Below are 18,651 nucleotides of genomic sequence, written 5' to 3' on the forward strand. Positions count from 1 at the left end.
CTACACCTCAATGGATGGTGCAAAATCCAAATAAAACTATCAGACAAACTTGGCCCATGTCATCTCAGCCACCCCGGCTGCTCCTACCTGGATAGTAACCTCGCCCCACCAATCTTGGGCCCTGTCTCTCAGCATGCAAGAAGCAAATCCAACCTTTGCCGTATCCTGGCAATAACTCGTGCTCTAGGCGTTTTCGATATCCGCCACCTAGCATCGGCTAACAATGGGGTCCCTGAACCCGAAAAACTCCGGCACCCCACACACCTTGAACTCCCGAAATGAGAGAATTTGGGCCCCAACCTAACCCTCAGCAATCTCAGCTCTGAATCCCCTGGGTCTTTTCTCCATAATCTCCATCATACCCTCCTTGACCGTCCAAAAGATGACTGGGGTAGCGTCAAGGATTCCCCTGGTAAGCTCGGTTGCGATAAGCTCACGCAGCCTCTCATCGATGACATCGGTAGTGTCACCTGATCCATCCCCGGATCCAGATCCTGATCCTGATCCCCCTGCTCCAAATCGTGTCACCACCATGCTGAACTGAAATGTCATAAATCACAACGATCAGGATTTCCATATAAGGGATCTTCCCACACCGGTCCTCCTTGAAGTCGTCAGATCTAACATTGGTTCGGTTACAAGTCTTGTGCTTTCAGTAGTACGGGCCCAATACTACCTTCCACACCTACATGTACCTTTCCCCAATGCTCTACCTGATAACTTCAATTCGTCCCAAAACTAACCCATATCCCACATGTACTTCATACATCAAGTCTCAGGCTATCCTAAGATTTTCTCTACTCATACCAACGAGACCAATCATAACAGGTTGCCTTTATGCATGCAAATTATACACAGAAAAGGATCAAATAGACTTTCGAATAAAAGATTTTACCCTAGGACCGAAACCAAACAAAGAACAGGAAATAAGGCCAAATCAATCATTCTGATTCTATAAGCTCCTAACCATATACAATTTTAAAAGCATACACATAGCAAGTTCTATATGATCAACAAAGCTCAAATATCAGTATAACATGGCTAACATATTGGGGAACTAAATACTTGGCTTGGCTGATCACACGCGTTGCACTCTCATTTGTTCCTTTCTTTCAAAAACCTTTTATATTATTTTTGAAAAGAATTTTACCCATTTCCTTAGTTTGAGTCCTGACACACTCGAGAGTGTGCCTGAATCCCTCAAACCAAGGTTATGATTCCAACTTGTAACGACCCAATTTTTCAAAGAAAATTTTCATTTTTGGAATAGTCAAATACATTTCCATAATTTAAGAAATCTAATCATAATTGTTTTCAAAACACATGTGAAATACAACTTTTATTCCAAACATCAGAGTGTCCATAAGAACGCCTGGGAGAGAGTGCATGTCACGCCATCACGCCTTGCCTTTGCCCTTGGGATCTGAAGTAACTGAAACAAATCCACAATCTGCAAGCTAAATGCTTAGTGAGTTTCCCAGAGCATACCACACACACATTACACATATCACATATCGTGTTAGCTATAATAGCTACCTATAACAGATAAGCCGTGCATACATATACCTGTAAGGATGCCATGGGATCCCCCAAGGTCTTACACCTTAGTGCCATGGGCTACCCTGCATGGTTTTTACCTGGGAATGCCATGGGCTACCCCACATGGTCTTACATCCAACGTGCCATAGGCTACCCTACATGGTCTTTACCTTGGAATGCCATGGGCTACCCCACATGGTCTTACATCCAATTGCCACGGGCTCCCCAGGGTCTTCCACGCAGTAACACACAATCATATAGCATATCAAATCACATAAATGACTAACACGTATACCATAATTACATAATGGGCCGACCTTGGTTCCTTAGACCCATGGGTATGGTGAGAAGACTCACTTCTGTCCGAAGAATCTGAAACTGCTCTCCTAACTGACTGTAACCTCCTGTGCTGAATAATAGTATTAATCCATGTTAGGACATCACATAATCAAAGGGACCCAAATGAAGGCCCAAATATCCTTTATTTGTTAATGGGCCCAAAGTCCATGTCTAAAAATCATTAATGGGCCTCTTGGCCCAATAAGGCCCTACCATAACATCAGTGGTCCAAAACAGATAAGATGACCTACTATTCCAAAAATACAACAAGGTCCAATAACCAAATGAGGCCTAACAGCTCAAAGGCCCAAACAAATCCAAGCCTATATGTGGTGCGTACGCTTAGCGTACCACTGTGGTATGCACAACGTACTGAGTTTCTAAGACTTACACATTGCGTACGCTAGGTTACGGCCAGCGTACTAACAGATTAATTAGTTTCTCCATTAAGTGCTTAATACTCGATTCCCTTACGTCTAAAAGTCATATCTAAGCTTATTAAGACGACCTAGGGCATAAAGTTGGCAACTTTATGTCTTTGCATGTCTCATATGTTCCTAACACCCAATTAAGACTTTTCTCAGGTTCTTAACCCATGCATCAGGTCAAAACACCCACCAAGACTCCATTTTTATGTTGCAAACGGACCAAAGGACCTCAAATATGACATTTCCATCATCTGGAGTTACTCAACTCATAAGAAAAGGTCCAAAATCAATAAATGGGACCAAAATAGAAAACCCTAGCTAGTTCTAGTGATTAAGGTGGAAAGGTCCAAGCTTTATACCTCCAAAAGCTCCTCAAGGTCGACTATATGCAGATTGTTGAAGCCAAATGACACTCCAAGCTTCCTTGACAACTTCTCCTTCTTGAATGAACACTATAAGGACCACAAAACGCACTCTTAAAACTCAAAATGCACTCAGAAATGGTATTAGGGTTTTCAGAGACGTTTTAAGGCGAAGGAGGCTGTTTAGGGTGAGGCTCAAATGAGTTAAGGGTGTTTATATAGGTCTCATGTCTGGAAATTAGGGTTTGGACATCCGGCATGTATGCCTAATGTACTTCTGGTACGCCCATCATACGTGCTGCCCGTTCCCGATCCTTTTTGCTAAGTATGCTAAGCGTGCTCATAAGTACGCCCAATGTACTTAAGGGCTTCTTATGAAATATTTGAAATAATTCAAGGGTTACAAGGTAGTACCTGATTTGGAATGTTACATTTTTGCACAAGGGGAGTCTTCCCAAGTATCCCCTTGGTGAAGTGGATGATCTCTCATGAGGCTTCCTTTCCTCTTTCCTTCCATAAGGGTCGACTAGATTTGCCCTTGATGATTCCTCCCTACTTGTTCTTGAGCTCTTTGGACTTTTTCTTACTCCTTCCTGGGTTCTGGGGCACAGGATCCGTGAGACTAAAGGATAAATATTTAGCTTCCTCATAGGTATTAGGTTGGTGTGACTGCACTTCGACTCTGATATGGGGAGCTAACCCTTGGAGATATGCATTGATCTTATGGATCTCTGAGTTGACCAATTTAGGGCATATGGTGACTAGGTACTCAAAGCATACCATATAGAAAGCTAATCCTGACTCTTTGGTGCTTAAATGATTAAATTCATGCTCGGATCGTGCCACATCTCTGCCAAAACAAAATTCCTTTATGATGTGCTTCTTTAATTCTTGCTTGGGAGTTCCATAGGCTTAATCTACTCCCAAAGCCTTGACCTGGATACTCAACCAGAGGATAGCTCTTCCCATGAGCATGCAAGTTGTGAACTTAACTCTATGTTCACTAGCACACTTACTCTTTATCTCTTTCGCCCAATAGATCGCAACATCTACTCCCCTATCTCCATAGAATGATCTCGACCTGCTGTTGAGAAAATCCTGATAGGTTCTTGTCAATTGAATACCTTCCTTATTTCTTCTCCCTTCCTTATTAGCTCTGAGATTCCCTAATGCATTAGAGACTTGAAGCTGAATCGTGGTCTGAATGGTGGTCGGGTCAATCAAGGTTAACATAGCTGGGTTGCTGTCCCGAAATAATAGTAAGAAGGTTATTTTTTGTTCCTAAGGGGTTAACACTACTTTTTATTTGTAGGTTACTATTGTTGCTATCCTAACGACATGTCTCCTTATCACTTGTTTAAATAGAGACTTTACTAGTATCTTTTCTTTTATTTTTGTTCTCTCTTATCACGACATACTATTGTTGCTTTCCCATCAACTCTTATTATGAATGGGGTTCCTGTATTATTGTTGCTTTCCTAGCAACTTTTATTACGAATGAAGTTTCCTACTATTGTTGCTTTCCTAGCAAGTTTTATTACGAATGCAATTTCCTACTACTATTGATTTCTTAGCAACTTTTATTAAGAATGAATTTTCCTACTACTGTTGCTTTCCTAGAAACTTTTAAATGAATTAAACTTCCTATTACTTCAAGGAAATCCTTTTTCCTTGAGCTTAATGTTTTAATTAAATTAAAATCTTAAAGGCTTTTAGTATCTAGGGTAATTAATGGTTCTTGAGGATGAAAAGTGTAAATTTTTTGAAATCTTGAACATACGTCGGACATACGATATGCATATCGTGCACTTGCAGCAGATCAACATTAAAGTCGAATTTTGGCTTCATTCGAAACCTTTCCAATATTCCTTTTGTTCCTATCAGATTTGTCTCGACTGGGTCCCACACGCACAACGCACACTTCACGTGCCTGCCTCAAATCTTCGATTTCTTCATCACGTTTGATCACTCTACTTCCAGGTAACTTCCATGCTTAATCCTAACTTAGATTTTGGGCTAAATTTTTGAGTTTTTTGCGTTTTTGAGGTTTTTCTTAATTGATGAATTTGGGTTAGTTTTTGTGAAATAGATGATCATTGAAGCATCTCATCCTACTGATTTTACTTCATATATAATCATTTTTGTATTTAATTCATCCATTGATCCTCATTTTGAATTTTTAAATTTTCGAATTTTTTTAACTAAATCTGTAATTTTGTGATGTTTTAGAATAAATGGTTTGCCTATTCGTGTTATAGAATCTTAGTCAAACCTCCCTATATGATTTTTTTGTCGAAATTTTGAAGAAATAGCAGGTTGCGATGCCTGATGTTCTTCGTGTTCTTGGAGTGTGCCGTATAGATGCATGTGCACTGCGTGCACTCGCATACATCGCACGCCTAGCATGTTTTTCCCATTTCAACACCTAATGCAACTTTTATCGTTTCGAACTTATTCCTAAATGCTTTTTGGCCTATTTTTTATAGGTCTGGCGAGACGATGTCAACAAGTTGCGGGTCAGTTACCTCCTAACTGGCTTTCACATCCATTTCTAGAGTTCCCTGATGATCTTACTGATCAGAGCTCTTTTGTATCTCTCCTGACTGCTCTTCTATCCAAGAAGATTAGTATTCCCCATGCGCTTTCCTGGAGAGTGGCAGATGATTCTGGGCTGACGACTCGACTAGCGTCGTTCCTTACCCGTGTACTGTGGGATGATTGTGGTCTCGAGCTTTTTGTCTGCCATGGATGACAATGAGTTTTCAGGGATTAGGAGGTGGTCTACAAGGAGCTCTACTGAGAGTTCTTTTCGATAGTTCTCTTTGAGAAGGACTCGACGAGTTGGACTGATCGATCGGTCTTTACTTTTCGTTTGGTAGGCGTATCCCGCTCCTGCAGCCTGATCGAGCTGGGGAGGCGTCTAGGGATTTATACTAATGAGTAGACTATGAGTCCTCATTTTTATGCTTATCTTGACAGTTGTATTACTGCGCCACCACAGGAGTACAACCACATGCAAGTCCGGGGTCACGCTCCGGGACTTATGTTTCCTGGACGGCCAAGGAGAGCACCTTCCATTCTCCTATCTATCGGTTGATTCACCGATTGATTGCTTCTACCATTTGTCATGGACAGGAGTGAGACAAGGTTCCCTTTGGCATCCTTTTCTATATGTGGTGCATCACTCAGATGGAGGTTTGCCTTCATCTTCCCTCTGCCATTTATATCTTCTTATCTAGCATGGCTCTAGGTTCCACACCTTCGAGAAGGATTTGCAGGGGTCGCTGGATTACTAGGTTGGCCTTATATTATGAGGTTGATATTAGTGGGATGGTTCATATGCCTATTCGGGAGATGGGTACTACCGCTCACGAGAAGATACAGGTGTTGGTTATGGGAGTGGGGCAGTAGTGGAGGATTTCGGAGGACGATATCGTGGAGCTAATCCAGCAGGTGGAGCCAGAGGATATCCCTGATTCTGTCATCGTGAGGCGTCAATGGCCTAGATACACGGAGCCCGGCCAACCAGAGCCGACTCTACATGATGTGATGCAGTGTCTGGTTGTTGCACAAGAGGAGTGTCATTGAATTATGGCTTCGATCGTTGGGGAGATGTAGGATCTGGGGATCGACCATCCACCTTTTCCTATGGCGGGTCCTACTATTCCACATCCTTCTCAGCCACGGGGAACCTTTCATGATGGTGTAGGGACTTCAAGCATACATCCCAGAGATACTGATGATGACAACGATGAGGGCACATAGGACGATGAGGCTAAATATGAGAGCAACAATGAGTAGGTTGAGGTTTTTAGGTTTGATACTTACGATATATTCTGATACACTTTATGTATGTTGTTTGTATTTGTATATATGACTTTTGTTTTATAGTTTATCTATCCCAATTCAGTCGATGTATTGGTTCAATCAAGACTAAACATAGTTGACCAGGCTACGTGTAGGAGTGACTCAACCTCTACATACGAAACCATTATGGATATCCGTCTTTGTGGATTTCATTATAAATTTCCATATGTTATTCGAGACTGGAGATTATTATTGTTTTTTACTTCTAGACTAAGTAAGGTTTGGACAGGTAGGAAAAGTCGGTGGGAAAGACCGTTTTGGCGTATAGTTGTTATGAAATCCAACAATCCAAGTTGACAGTTTCAGCCTAGGCACCTCTCCAGTACGTAGTCTATCAGTAGCGTAATTATCAGTAATATTTTTATTTATAGGTTTCAAGACAAACCAAGTTAGAGTCCTAATCTATAGTCATAATTCCTAAAGAAATACTAATTTGCTATAACAACTAGCTCTGATACCAATATGTCACACCCTCCCCGACTGATGGTGGAAAATACCGAGTGGTGACGGTACATAGATTTCCCAAATCACAGAGCGCCGATCATAATTCACCTTAACTAAACAAGAATCTACAAGTCTTAATGCCGATAACCCTTTACTGACTTGATTAATCCTTTAATGACTTTATTTCTACTCTATCCTAGGAACACTTGCGATTTTTGAAAATATAAACTTGATGTTGGTGAGTTCACAAGTTTTGAGGTAAAAGTATAATTAACTCTTTTGAAAACTTTTTATAAATCTTTGCCTTTCTAGATTCCTAGTTTCCTATGTCTTATTATATCACCTCTTTATCTGCTAACCCTATCTTATTAACGTTTAAGATGTATTATTAATCCTAACTTACTATCTTTATAGGATATGTAACGATCCTATCTTATTGTCCTTTAGGATATTTTATTAATCCTAATTTATAATCATTGTAGGATAACTAACAACCCTAACATATTTTATCTACCATTCTAAGGCATCCGTAATGATAGTCGGATCTTTAAGGTTTTTGTAATGTATTACCATGAGCCCTCATAATCGAAGTTGTTTAACTAATAATTTTCCCCGTCATGACGCTTCATCGAACGTCGAATAGTGAATAATAAGAAAGTTATACTTCCGGGATTATAGCTAGCAATCGTAGATGGGGGTGTCAATCCCCGTATAGATCTATACATATCTTTCTAGCTCTCGCAAGATAACGATTATAGATACCGAGGATTTCTGAATTTAATCAAGGAATTTGGATGAATATTATCGTCTCACTAACACATTAACCTTAGGTATTTATATTTGTTCATTTATCCTTCTTAGGGATTTCCTATAACTATGACAATATAAATCCTTTTATCTTATATTTGATAATTATAACTTTTGATCTTATAACTATTTTGCATATATAAGTATTCATATATATATATACACCCACCCTAATTATGGTTATTTAAAAACAAGATATTTGGGCAGAGTAACAATTAGGTATGGTGCATATCCCTACATTTGACCAACATAGATTCTAAGTACTACATTACCCTAGGGATTTGGCCATTATAACATCTAGGTATTTTCTCTTCCTAGACTATCGGGTATCATAAATCTTAAGCATAATATCATAGCTTACAATGAGGCATAATATCTATAACTACATTATCCTAAGGATTTAAGCTTTATAAAATGATTTGATATTTATAGATATAAATATATTTTGATAAAACCATTTGATAAGCATGTATTCCCCTGCTTTCCCGGGTAAAACATTTAAAATAGTGAAATAGGGGCCGTGAACTCACTCTAGTATCGTATTCCTAAGCATCCAATCCATTACACCCGAAACTTCGCGCCATTGGGAGGACTTCCGAAACAGCTTGAGAGGTATAGAGAGGGTTTTGGGTGAGTGTTTGGGACAAGAAAATTAGAATGTGAGCACCTCTATTTATAGTGGTTGTGCGCACGATGCACTTCAAGCACGACGTGCACCCACTTCGTGGCTCCATCCAGAGCTTGCCACATGTCACACTTCTGATGGTCCACGTCTTTCTAATCTTCGACGAATCTGGGTTTCAAGTGTGCGTGATGAGCATGGCGTGCACCCTTAAATCTTTTATAATAGGTCATATATTCCTTATATGAATCTTGTTTCTTACCAGCTTTATATATTTGTATAGCGCTCTACTAGTACTGCAACTTTCTTTAAGGTCACGTTGCTAAATTTTGACTTTTATTTTAAACCCGTATTTTATATTTTTCTAAAAAACGTATCTCCTTCATACGAACTCTATTTTTGACCTTTTTCCTTTAAAAGTCCTTATCTCTTAGAGTACTATGGATTTCCTTTTAGTGACGTTAGCCGAAACTCAACCGATTTCTTTATGCTATTTTGAAGTTAATAGCATTATTAATGCAATTGGTTCTTATCATTTATAAAATCATAACTCCTTTATCCGGAGTCATATTTTTGCAACGTATATCATTGGAATCACTTTATTGTGTACTTTCCAAATACACTAACCATCATAAAAATGATATAACGTTTTGGTCGCTCAGTTTTGACCCTATTATTATCATTTAATTGATCATATTTTCCTATAATATGAAAAGTTCTATCCTTATCATTGGTTGATGTTAATCTCTAATGACAATTGGTGATGGGAAGTTCCCAATTGTTACAAATGACATCTTCCTTGCTTCCCCTTTTGGCATGGTATTAGCCAACTGTTTCCATCTTCTTAATAGTCCGATATTTAGTCGTTTGGTTGCAAAGATTGTTTTTCATCTGTTTCTACAATTGCAACTTTCAAACACTACTTCCATTTCATAGATCCAAACCATAAATATCCTTGGAACCGGTTCTCCATAAAGACTTTGTGGTTGGGATGCCATGTAATCCTCATACTTGCATCCTTTCCTGTCAACCTCCTCTTCGATGTTGTTTCTCTAAAACCTACGTGTTTCAATTTGATTTACAGCTTTAATACAACTTCCTTCTTTGGGCTAAACTTCATTTAATACTGGTTCAACAATCGGTGTCATGCCTTTTTTCTTTCCCCCTTGGATCAATTTTTTGGCCTCCTCCATATGCTCAGCTAGCATTGCTTGCACTCCTGCCATTGTGATAGGTTCGGGTGGAAGTGCGATGACCGGTCATGACCAATCACATGCTCAGGCTGTCGGTTTTCGTTATTATTTCTCCACCTGCAACGAGTTTTTACCATGACATTCTGTACACTAGAACAATTGTTTAGGGTACCACAATCACGAGTATATTATGATAGATAATGTTTTAGATATGTTTAGACGCATAATCCTCCTTATTACTCTGAAAAATTACATGCCAGTTCTAATACATTAATTTATACAGTTAGAATCCTAGACACATAAGGTTTCCAAATCAAGGTTGGCAACAAACCTTAGACCCTTTCTAATAGTAGCAATCTAGATAGGTAACCTATGGCATGTTATAAATCATTTAGCACATATAAGCAGATTAGGTATCTTTCCTAAAGTAAACTATCGCTTACTTTACATATAAATTAAGGTATTTAACCTAAGTTATGTTGTATAATAATTCTTATTTAGATCATAATTTATTTAAGCCTTTTACCCTAAAATATTCTAGTGCTTGTGTATTTATTATTGTTTTAGGTATATTAACTAAAATATTCTAGACACAACTCTCACCGTCATCACTTAAGCTCTAAGTTTAAGTCTAGAAATCCTCATAATTCCTAGTTCGCTTAGAATAATGCTCTGATACCAACTGTGATATCTTCTATTTTTTCAGAACCAAAAAGAAAATTCTCTTTATGCTTTAAAAATCATTTTATCATTAGAGAAAAATCCCAGTATATAAAAATCTGTTGAGAACAAGATTGCCTCAAATAAAATCCTAAGGATGTCATAATCAATACAGATACATGAGTTACAGCATAAAGACCTAATGGTTCTAACACCATTGCAAGATTTCTATTAATCACTCAACATCCTAATAAAGTTCTAGTAGCTTAAGTCTTGATACATGTGATGCATACAAACAGAGTGGGTCGGGTCGGGAAACTTGGTGAGATACATAGGGATTTCAATCCCACAATGTTATAATATATATTTCTTAATCCTACAAAACCAACTGTTACCAAAAAATATATATAGATATATCTCCTACTTGGATATATATATATATATATATATATATATATATATATATATATATATAAAACCTCATACCTATACCCATCCCAATCGACCCTCAGAGATCCTAGTCCATGATTTTCTACAAGATAAACCGTTTCAAAGAAAGGGTTTGAATGCACATCTAGGGGCTTCCTTGGCTGGTGAAAGTCATAAAGGCACTCGGGTCATCCGAGTATTTTGATGAATATGGTATCCCATTTCATCTATGTTTGTAGGTTATGAACCCACACTAGCAACATAATTTACAAGACCGTAAAGAATGATCAAGTGCTGTCATATTACTTTATGAGATGACTAGCCATACCATTACAGTTGCTTGATCTACACCCATCATATATAGTCATCCAAAAAGTAATACTATTTGTACTCCAGTATGTATTCCATACCATCGATGCCTGAAGTGTCATGAAATGGAACTCTACTCTCCATTCTTAAGTTACATACATTCTCCAAATGAGACTACCCGATGTCAAACTTAATTGACCTAGGCATCCATAATGAGTCTTATCTCATTAACAGGCAAAACTACTAGGTTTCCAATACCGACTCTATTTAGGCGACATTATCCTAATCCAATGCATATATTTAATACAAATTATTTAGTATTAGTATATTTTTATACACTTTCTCTAATAATACTTCTATTATTTTTATCATGTAATAATAGATATATATATCTTAATACATTTAGAACCATATCCAGTTCGCATATCGTATATCCTCAAATAGATTTCTAATACATATTATTGGAAATAAGCATATAGCTCACATATACACTTTTTAACAGATATTTAATACTTTAATTAATACTTGTGTTAAAATCATGTTCATTAAAAGGACTATGCACTCACCTGACTTAGGTGGATGACTGGTGATTTGGGCAGAGCTTCGCCTAACACCTTAACTTTTATTTTGACGTGAGTTAAGTATGATTAATACTGAGTCTTTGTCTAATGATCCTCGTGACTAATGATAGTCTAGATTCCTCACTAATACCAATGTGTACATTAAGATCTATCAAGTATGGAACAACCATGTAGGATCATATCAGAGGTAGGGTCCGTCTGGTATACAAAGTATACTAAATCCAGCATAGACATCATTGCCGTAAGTAGATTAATCAGTATAATAACTTGGAGTCACTGATAAATCTTATTTATAGGCTCATAATAATGATTATGAACTTAAATATAAGTTACACTTAAAATAAAATAAGTGCAACTCAACTTACATGAATTTTAGCGAAAACCGAGAAATTCTACTGGTTGAACTCTGAAACCAAAAGCTCTATGTCACCGGGCTTTTGCACTCCAGAGCCTTGCTAAAGTAGTTGAGAACTAGGAAGTATAGAGGATAGGGATGGTAAAAGGTTTCTAGAGGATTTGTAGAGGAATGAGTGAGGAATTAGGCTGGAAAACACAATATATAGGGGTAGAGAGGGGAACGCCATGCCATACATATAGGCGCACCACGCCTGGTGCTAATGTGTCCATTGTTGGTTGATTCCATGTTTCACCTCTGCCTTGAGCTGTCTCTGGCCATTCCATGTGTCACATTTTCATGGAGCCACGTGTCACGCCCTCATTGTGCCATGTCGCTTGGTCTCGCAAAAGAGTTGGGCGCCCGACATTGCCATGTGATGCCTTCTGGTGGTGTCACGTCATCACTCTACAATGTATTTTTTGAAAAGTTTGGAAAATCACTACTTTCGCATAGGAGCTCCGTATTTTGACTTTCTTTATATTCTCGGAATCCTCTCGAGGGGTCTATAACTTTCCTTTAAATTCCAAAAGCTAGTTCTCACTCTATCAAAAATTCATATTTTATAGAGGCTAGGTTGTTAAAATCATTTCAAAAATCATAATTCCTTTATACGGTGTCCATTCTCGATTGTATTTATATCGACGTGTTCATATTTACGAGATCTTTACCTCTCGTTTACATTATTTTGGCTAACACTCAACCGATTTAAATTTTGATTTCAGTGTTGTGCACTACTATATTGAAAATTTGAAAAATAATAACTTCCCCGTATGAAGTCAGATTTAGATGTTCTCTATATGTATGCTATCAGTTTTACGATTACTACGACTTTTGTTTAGATTACTTAGGCTAATAACCAATCTATCTAAAATTCACTTTTTATTATACGTATAGCCATGTTGGTTTAATCACGAAACTTCGAAGAAACATAACTTCTTTATATGAAGTCGGATTTTAGAGTTCTTTATATGTATGGAATCCCTGTCAGATCTACTATAACTTTGGTTAAGATTATTTATCTTAAATAACCTTTTATAGAAATGTTGTTTTACTGCTTGTTATATCTTAATTCTCTAGTCCGAATCTACGAGAGTTATAGTTTCTTTAACCATAATGTGATGCAGGTTCAAGAAAAAGAAGGGATGGAATATCCTTAATGCCGTGTCAGGAAGAAACGGGCATCATATGACTGAGATTTCTAAAGTGCACCATTATTCCCTCCTACTTCTCTTTTCCTTCATTAATGTCATTATAATTGTATAATTATTATTATTAAACCTTTCTTATGTATTTAATTAATCACTTGACCAAATAGATGACAATAATCGTATAAATACCATTTTTAAATTAATTAAAACCCTAATGATTCCATATATATATATATATATATATATATATATATATATATATATATATATATATAATTATTATAATATTTATATTCTTTTTTAAAAATAATCGAACGAAAACAGGGTCACAACAAGATACATATCAAGACTCAGTTGTTACAGTTTTGATACTTCTGAATTATGATAGTGAGGAGAGTGATAATAATTTGTATAATGATTTAATGTTGATGAAGAAAACTTTCTAGAAAAAATGATAGTAAATATGACGGATTTTGATAGGCAGACAAGGATGTTGAAATGGTTGGGAACACCTGACATATAAAGGAAGCGAATGTTAATAAAGAGTTAAAAGTAAGATGAAATGGATGTGTTAGACAACACATGATGGAAATAATATAAATAGGTTGTTGAACTCAAATTATATGAATTAACATTGTCATTCTTTTCATTAATATATCCATATGTTGAGCATATTTGGATGTCCTTTTGAACAATATATGTAAGGTTTTAATTCTAGGATTTTAAATGGTATGGATAATCGAATAATAAATGTATTGGAATATATTAAAGAGCATATAATGAAAAGTATATATAATGTTCAAAAGCTGATTGAAAAAATGTAAGGAGTCATTAACACCTACAACCACTAAAAGGCTATGTAACGACCTATAAATTTGATAACCGATTTGCTTTATGAAGGAGTAATAATAAGAAAAAAAAATCACCCTGAGACGATTCCATGGATATGCCATTTGTCAAAAACGGTGTTTGTATGAGAAAGTTATGACTGTTTGAAGTTTGGATAAAAAGTATGTTGTTATTTTGAGAAAGTCAACGAAAGTCAAAGTCAAACGGTCAATTACGACACGTCATGGATCCACAACCGATTTTCATAGCATGATAAGTGTTGAATCATGAAAAACACATGTCGATCAAATATTACACGTGGCGGTTTGCAGGTGACGCGTAGCTTAGGTCACGACACGACCTTAAAGGGAGCTCAGTGCAAAAACCAGGTTTCAAACCCTATAAATAGTTTGCAATTTTCTATATTTGTATTTTTTCCAAAAAGTTTTACAAGTAGATACGTAGTGTCGTATGGCCTTCGTAAGTACATTTTTATGTCGGTATGCAAGAATTGATATTTGAAGTCTGTGAGCGACAATTACGGCTTAGAGACGGATGTAGTGAAATTGTTTTAACAAGGGTACGAATTCCGTTTGGGTTAAGGTATCCTCTCGATTGTTAATACATAATTTTATTTACGTAAGTATTGAGTCGTAAAGTGTTGATAAACTAATATAGTATTAAAGTTTGTAATACAGTGTTATTATGAACTAATTGGTAAAACGGATAAAAGGTTTCCGTAGTGAAACTCTTGATTGGGCGACGAGGGTTGTAAACCCTAGCTCAAAGAATTGTCCGAATATAAGATTGGACTATCAATTTACGAAGTTAGTATTTTTGGTAATAGTTTTGAAGAGCTTATTGATTTGGTAACAAATGGTTACCTAGCTATGTTAGTGATCAGGAAAAGGTCAGCGTAATAGATATGATAAATGAGCTCCTAAGTGTATTGGGACAAGTTCTGAGGAGCTTGGTATTTGTCCAAATAGGTTGGGCCAATGTGGAGCTAAAAGATAACATGAGGCTAGGAACCAGATCGAAAATTAATCTTCACTAACTGACTATGTGAGTACATGTGGATTTTCCCACTTAGAGTACATGGCATATTAGTAATGTTCGTGTGAAATATTTGAAAATGATTTGTGAATATTTATGATTTGAAAAGAAATAATTTTTAGCTAGTGAATAAAGAAACACTTTTTCTAAAAGAGTAAGTAAAAGGTTTTTGAAAGATAAATGCTTTCGAATAAATGAACTTTTTTATGAGTAATGGTTAGCTAGCTATATATTTTTATATGGATTATTGAAAAGGATTAAAGAAATGTATTTACAGTTATATCATGTTGAATATTTTACTATGCAATGATAAGAAAGTGCATGACCATAACATCAATCATTTGTGTATGATTGAGTTAATAAAAGAAAGTGGTGATGATACATCATGTGAGTGAATTGCATAGTCATGAGATAGTGTCAGTCCACATGGGGACTATTTTGTCACTATAGTGACCAACACAATTAAGGTTGTATATTATTATCACTTTATGTGACCAGTGTTGTCACTTATGTGACTAGCCCAATTTGGGGTGGTTCTTGTGGATATCAGATTCAACGGATATCTGAGACCCGGGACGGCCCAAGAAGAATTGTATTAAGTGTGGACATCCATAACATACATTGCATTATGTTTATAAATGCATGTCAACTTATAGTTTTATCAAATGATTTTGTGTCTAACCCATGTAGCCCACAAGATGATTATTGTCTTGCATATTTTTTTGAAATGCGATGTATTCTAGGTATTGAGATACAACCTAGAGAGTTGTGTTAAGATAGATAACAAAGAGCCAATGGACAGAACCTAGGCATAGCTTCTATGATGTAAGCAATCTTGCAACTTTATAATGGTTTATTTGTATAGGTTGTAATACCCGAAATAATATTTTTACAAATGTCTTTGTAAATGAAATGAAAAAATTTGGGACCATATTTTATAAATGGTCCTCATTGACAGATTATTTTCTATAAACCATAGTATTTTAATGTATAAAAGATTGGATGTTAAAGGCTAGACACTATTTAAAAGGATGCATCATAGTACGTACACTTGTATGTTTAATAATGGGGATAAGAGGGGATACAAATTCAATTCACTAGTCCATGGATGGAAAAATGTGTTGTAAATGTCAAGGAGAAGAGTTGTAGTTACAAAACTATGAGAAATAGCATGCCTTTTATGCAAACAAGTAATTCAGTTATTTAGGCTATGAAATTGAATGCTATGGAAGTGGATTTATTTGAACAATAGGCTCATGATTGTTATTGAATAAACCCTTGTAAAACTACATATAAAGTGAATATAAACCTTTTAATAGATGCGGCATGTGTCCAATGTCCAGGTATCCAACTACACTAACAATGCTAAATCATCATAGACAAGTTGGTCGACCCTAGAAGAAAAGAAGGCTGAAGATGTGCAAGTAGGACAAAATAATATTCAAGGGAAGAAGCTAACAAGGATATACATCATAATTATTTGTAGTAATTCCACAACATGAAACACAATTCTAGAAGTTGCAAGGGACAAGGAGGTGTATCCCATATGATCAAGAAAACTAGAAGATGAAATAAGACAGACAAAAGGAAAGAGCAAGCAGTCAAGGAAATAAGTTTGGTTTGATAGTGTTTCTTAGTTATGTTTTTTGGGTTGTCATGGACCCTACTTGAAACTGGTTTGGTTTTATGGTTTTCTTGTTTTTCTAGTTAATTAGACAATGGTTGAGTTCATCTTTGGGTTATGATACAAAATATGAAAATGACTTGTTCATTTCTTGGTTTTGATTTAACGTGTTTCTTAATTAACAATAGTTATCTTTAATTTAATGCAAATTCTCATGTTCATAGTTAAAAATCATTAGTCATTTATATTCAATCTAATTTGTTTTTGGTTCTTCTAAGAATTTTTTTGCTAAATATTTTGAACATATATGAATTCAACGAAAACTTAAATGAAAATTAGGAAGATGATCAAAGATATGAGAGATTCTAGAAGGGAGAATAAAAATAGATCAACGAAGAGTGAGGGAAATGAGAAAAATGTTAAAAAATGTTCACTAGAAAGAATATGAGAAAGACCAAACAATTATCATGTGAATAGTAGAGTGTCACAAAATGTAGTATATTTGAACGACGACCCATGACAAAGACCAAAAGTCCTAGAAACTGAAACCATCAATATTGTTCTTGTAAATAAATAAAAAGTATGAATATCACCAAACTAACCATAGAAATCAATTCACCATCAAGATGACATAATATTTAATGTTTGTTATGAATCTCACAGGTTTTCATGACATTAATAATTTCTATAAATTCCTTATAATTTGATATAAGTTCTTAATGTAAGTTGATTAGTTTATGGCTTTGGCCTTAAGTGCAAGTTGATTAGTTTGTGTCTTAGGCCTTAGGGTATTTTAATTTTCATTTTAGTATACTACTTCTTGTGATTTTGGTTAAGGGAAATGACCCAAATACCCTACAAACTTTCTAGGGTTGGTCCTTTTAGTCCTTGAACTATTTCGTGGCTTTATTAAGAAACCAACTCGTGGGAGACCTGTCTTTTTAGTCCCATTTACTTGTTTTAGCCGGTTTGAGTGGGACATAGACAAAACTTGGGGCTCATCTCTCTCTCTCTCTCTTGCAAAAAAAATCTACCAGGCGCTCACCATCGTCTTCTTCATCTCTTCCTTCCTATTGAAACCATCTCCTTCTAATAGATCCATAAGTTTACCTGTAATCTCAACTCTAAATAACCTCCCCCAAACCATGGCTTCAAAGATTTGGTGTCTGTGTCGAGATTCAGTAGGAGTATAATATCCCACCTTCAAAACAGTTTCGAAAAATCAGCCAAACAAAACCCTTATTTCCAAACACCTAATCGAAAAATTACTTTCTAACTTACACACGATCTGAGTTCAAGAGAACCACAAACGGAAATATAAGTGCTTAGAAGCACCACCCCGATTTCTTCTTTTTCTTCTTCTTCTTCAGAATGTCAGCACATGAAATAGTGTTGGGGCATGCAACTTCTATCTTTGATTTTTCCTGATCTATTATCTTAAGTCCTCTCAGAGTTTCTTCATTGGCTCTGACATCTTGCTCTGATTCGATTTCATTGTCAGGAATTGTTTTAAGTAGAAGTGAAGTGTCACAACCCTATGAGTGTATCATACAAAAAGTTAGAAAATGATGTAAACTAATACAAATTAGAAATGAAGCTGATGAACTACGTACCCTCACAAAGCAATCGAGGAAGTGGAGATGAATGATTCCTCCAACCTTTCCACGGTTGGCGGTGACTACCTTATTTATCGTGTCCCATACTATCTTCTCAGCAGTTTGACATGTGGTTTTATAGAACCCAGTTTCAACTGTTTTGAGCTTCATTGGTATCCAAAGTCATCAGAAGCATGCACAATATACAAAGCTTCTCTATTTCAAAAAAAAACATACAAAGCTTCATGAACCATTTAACCACCTAATACATCTTCTTGATCTTGCTTAATTGTGATCTCCCACACCGACGATGATGAACGGTTGTGAGTGGTCAGTTGATTATCAAGTTATAAGGTGGGGAAGAAGATGAATAGTACTAGGTTTATGAGGTGGTTCATGGGGTTGTACATTCAAAGTCAATGT

At 36.3% G+C, this 18,651-nt stretch overlaps 1 pseudogene; it reads right to left on the reverse strand.

Moving 5' to 3' along the window:
* Positions 1-17,958: 17,958 nt before the first annotated feature.
* On the reverse strand, positions 17,959-18,399 carry LOC145063936 (peroxidase 5 pseudogene; annotated as a pseudogene).
* Positions 18,400-18,651: the final 252 nt, after the last annotated feature.

The sequence above is a fragment of the Lactuca serriola genome, chromosome 7 (assembly GCF_051521515.1).
Source record: "Lactuca serriola cultivar US96UC23 chromosome 7, Lser_US96UC23_V15, whole genome shotgun sequence".
NCBI lineage: Eukaryota > Viridiplantae > Streptophyta > Magnoliopsida > Asterales > Asteraceae > Lactuca > Lactuca serriola.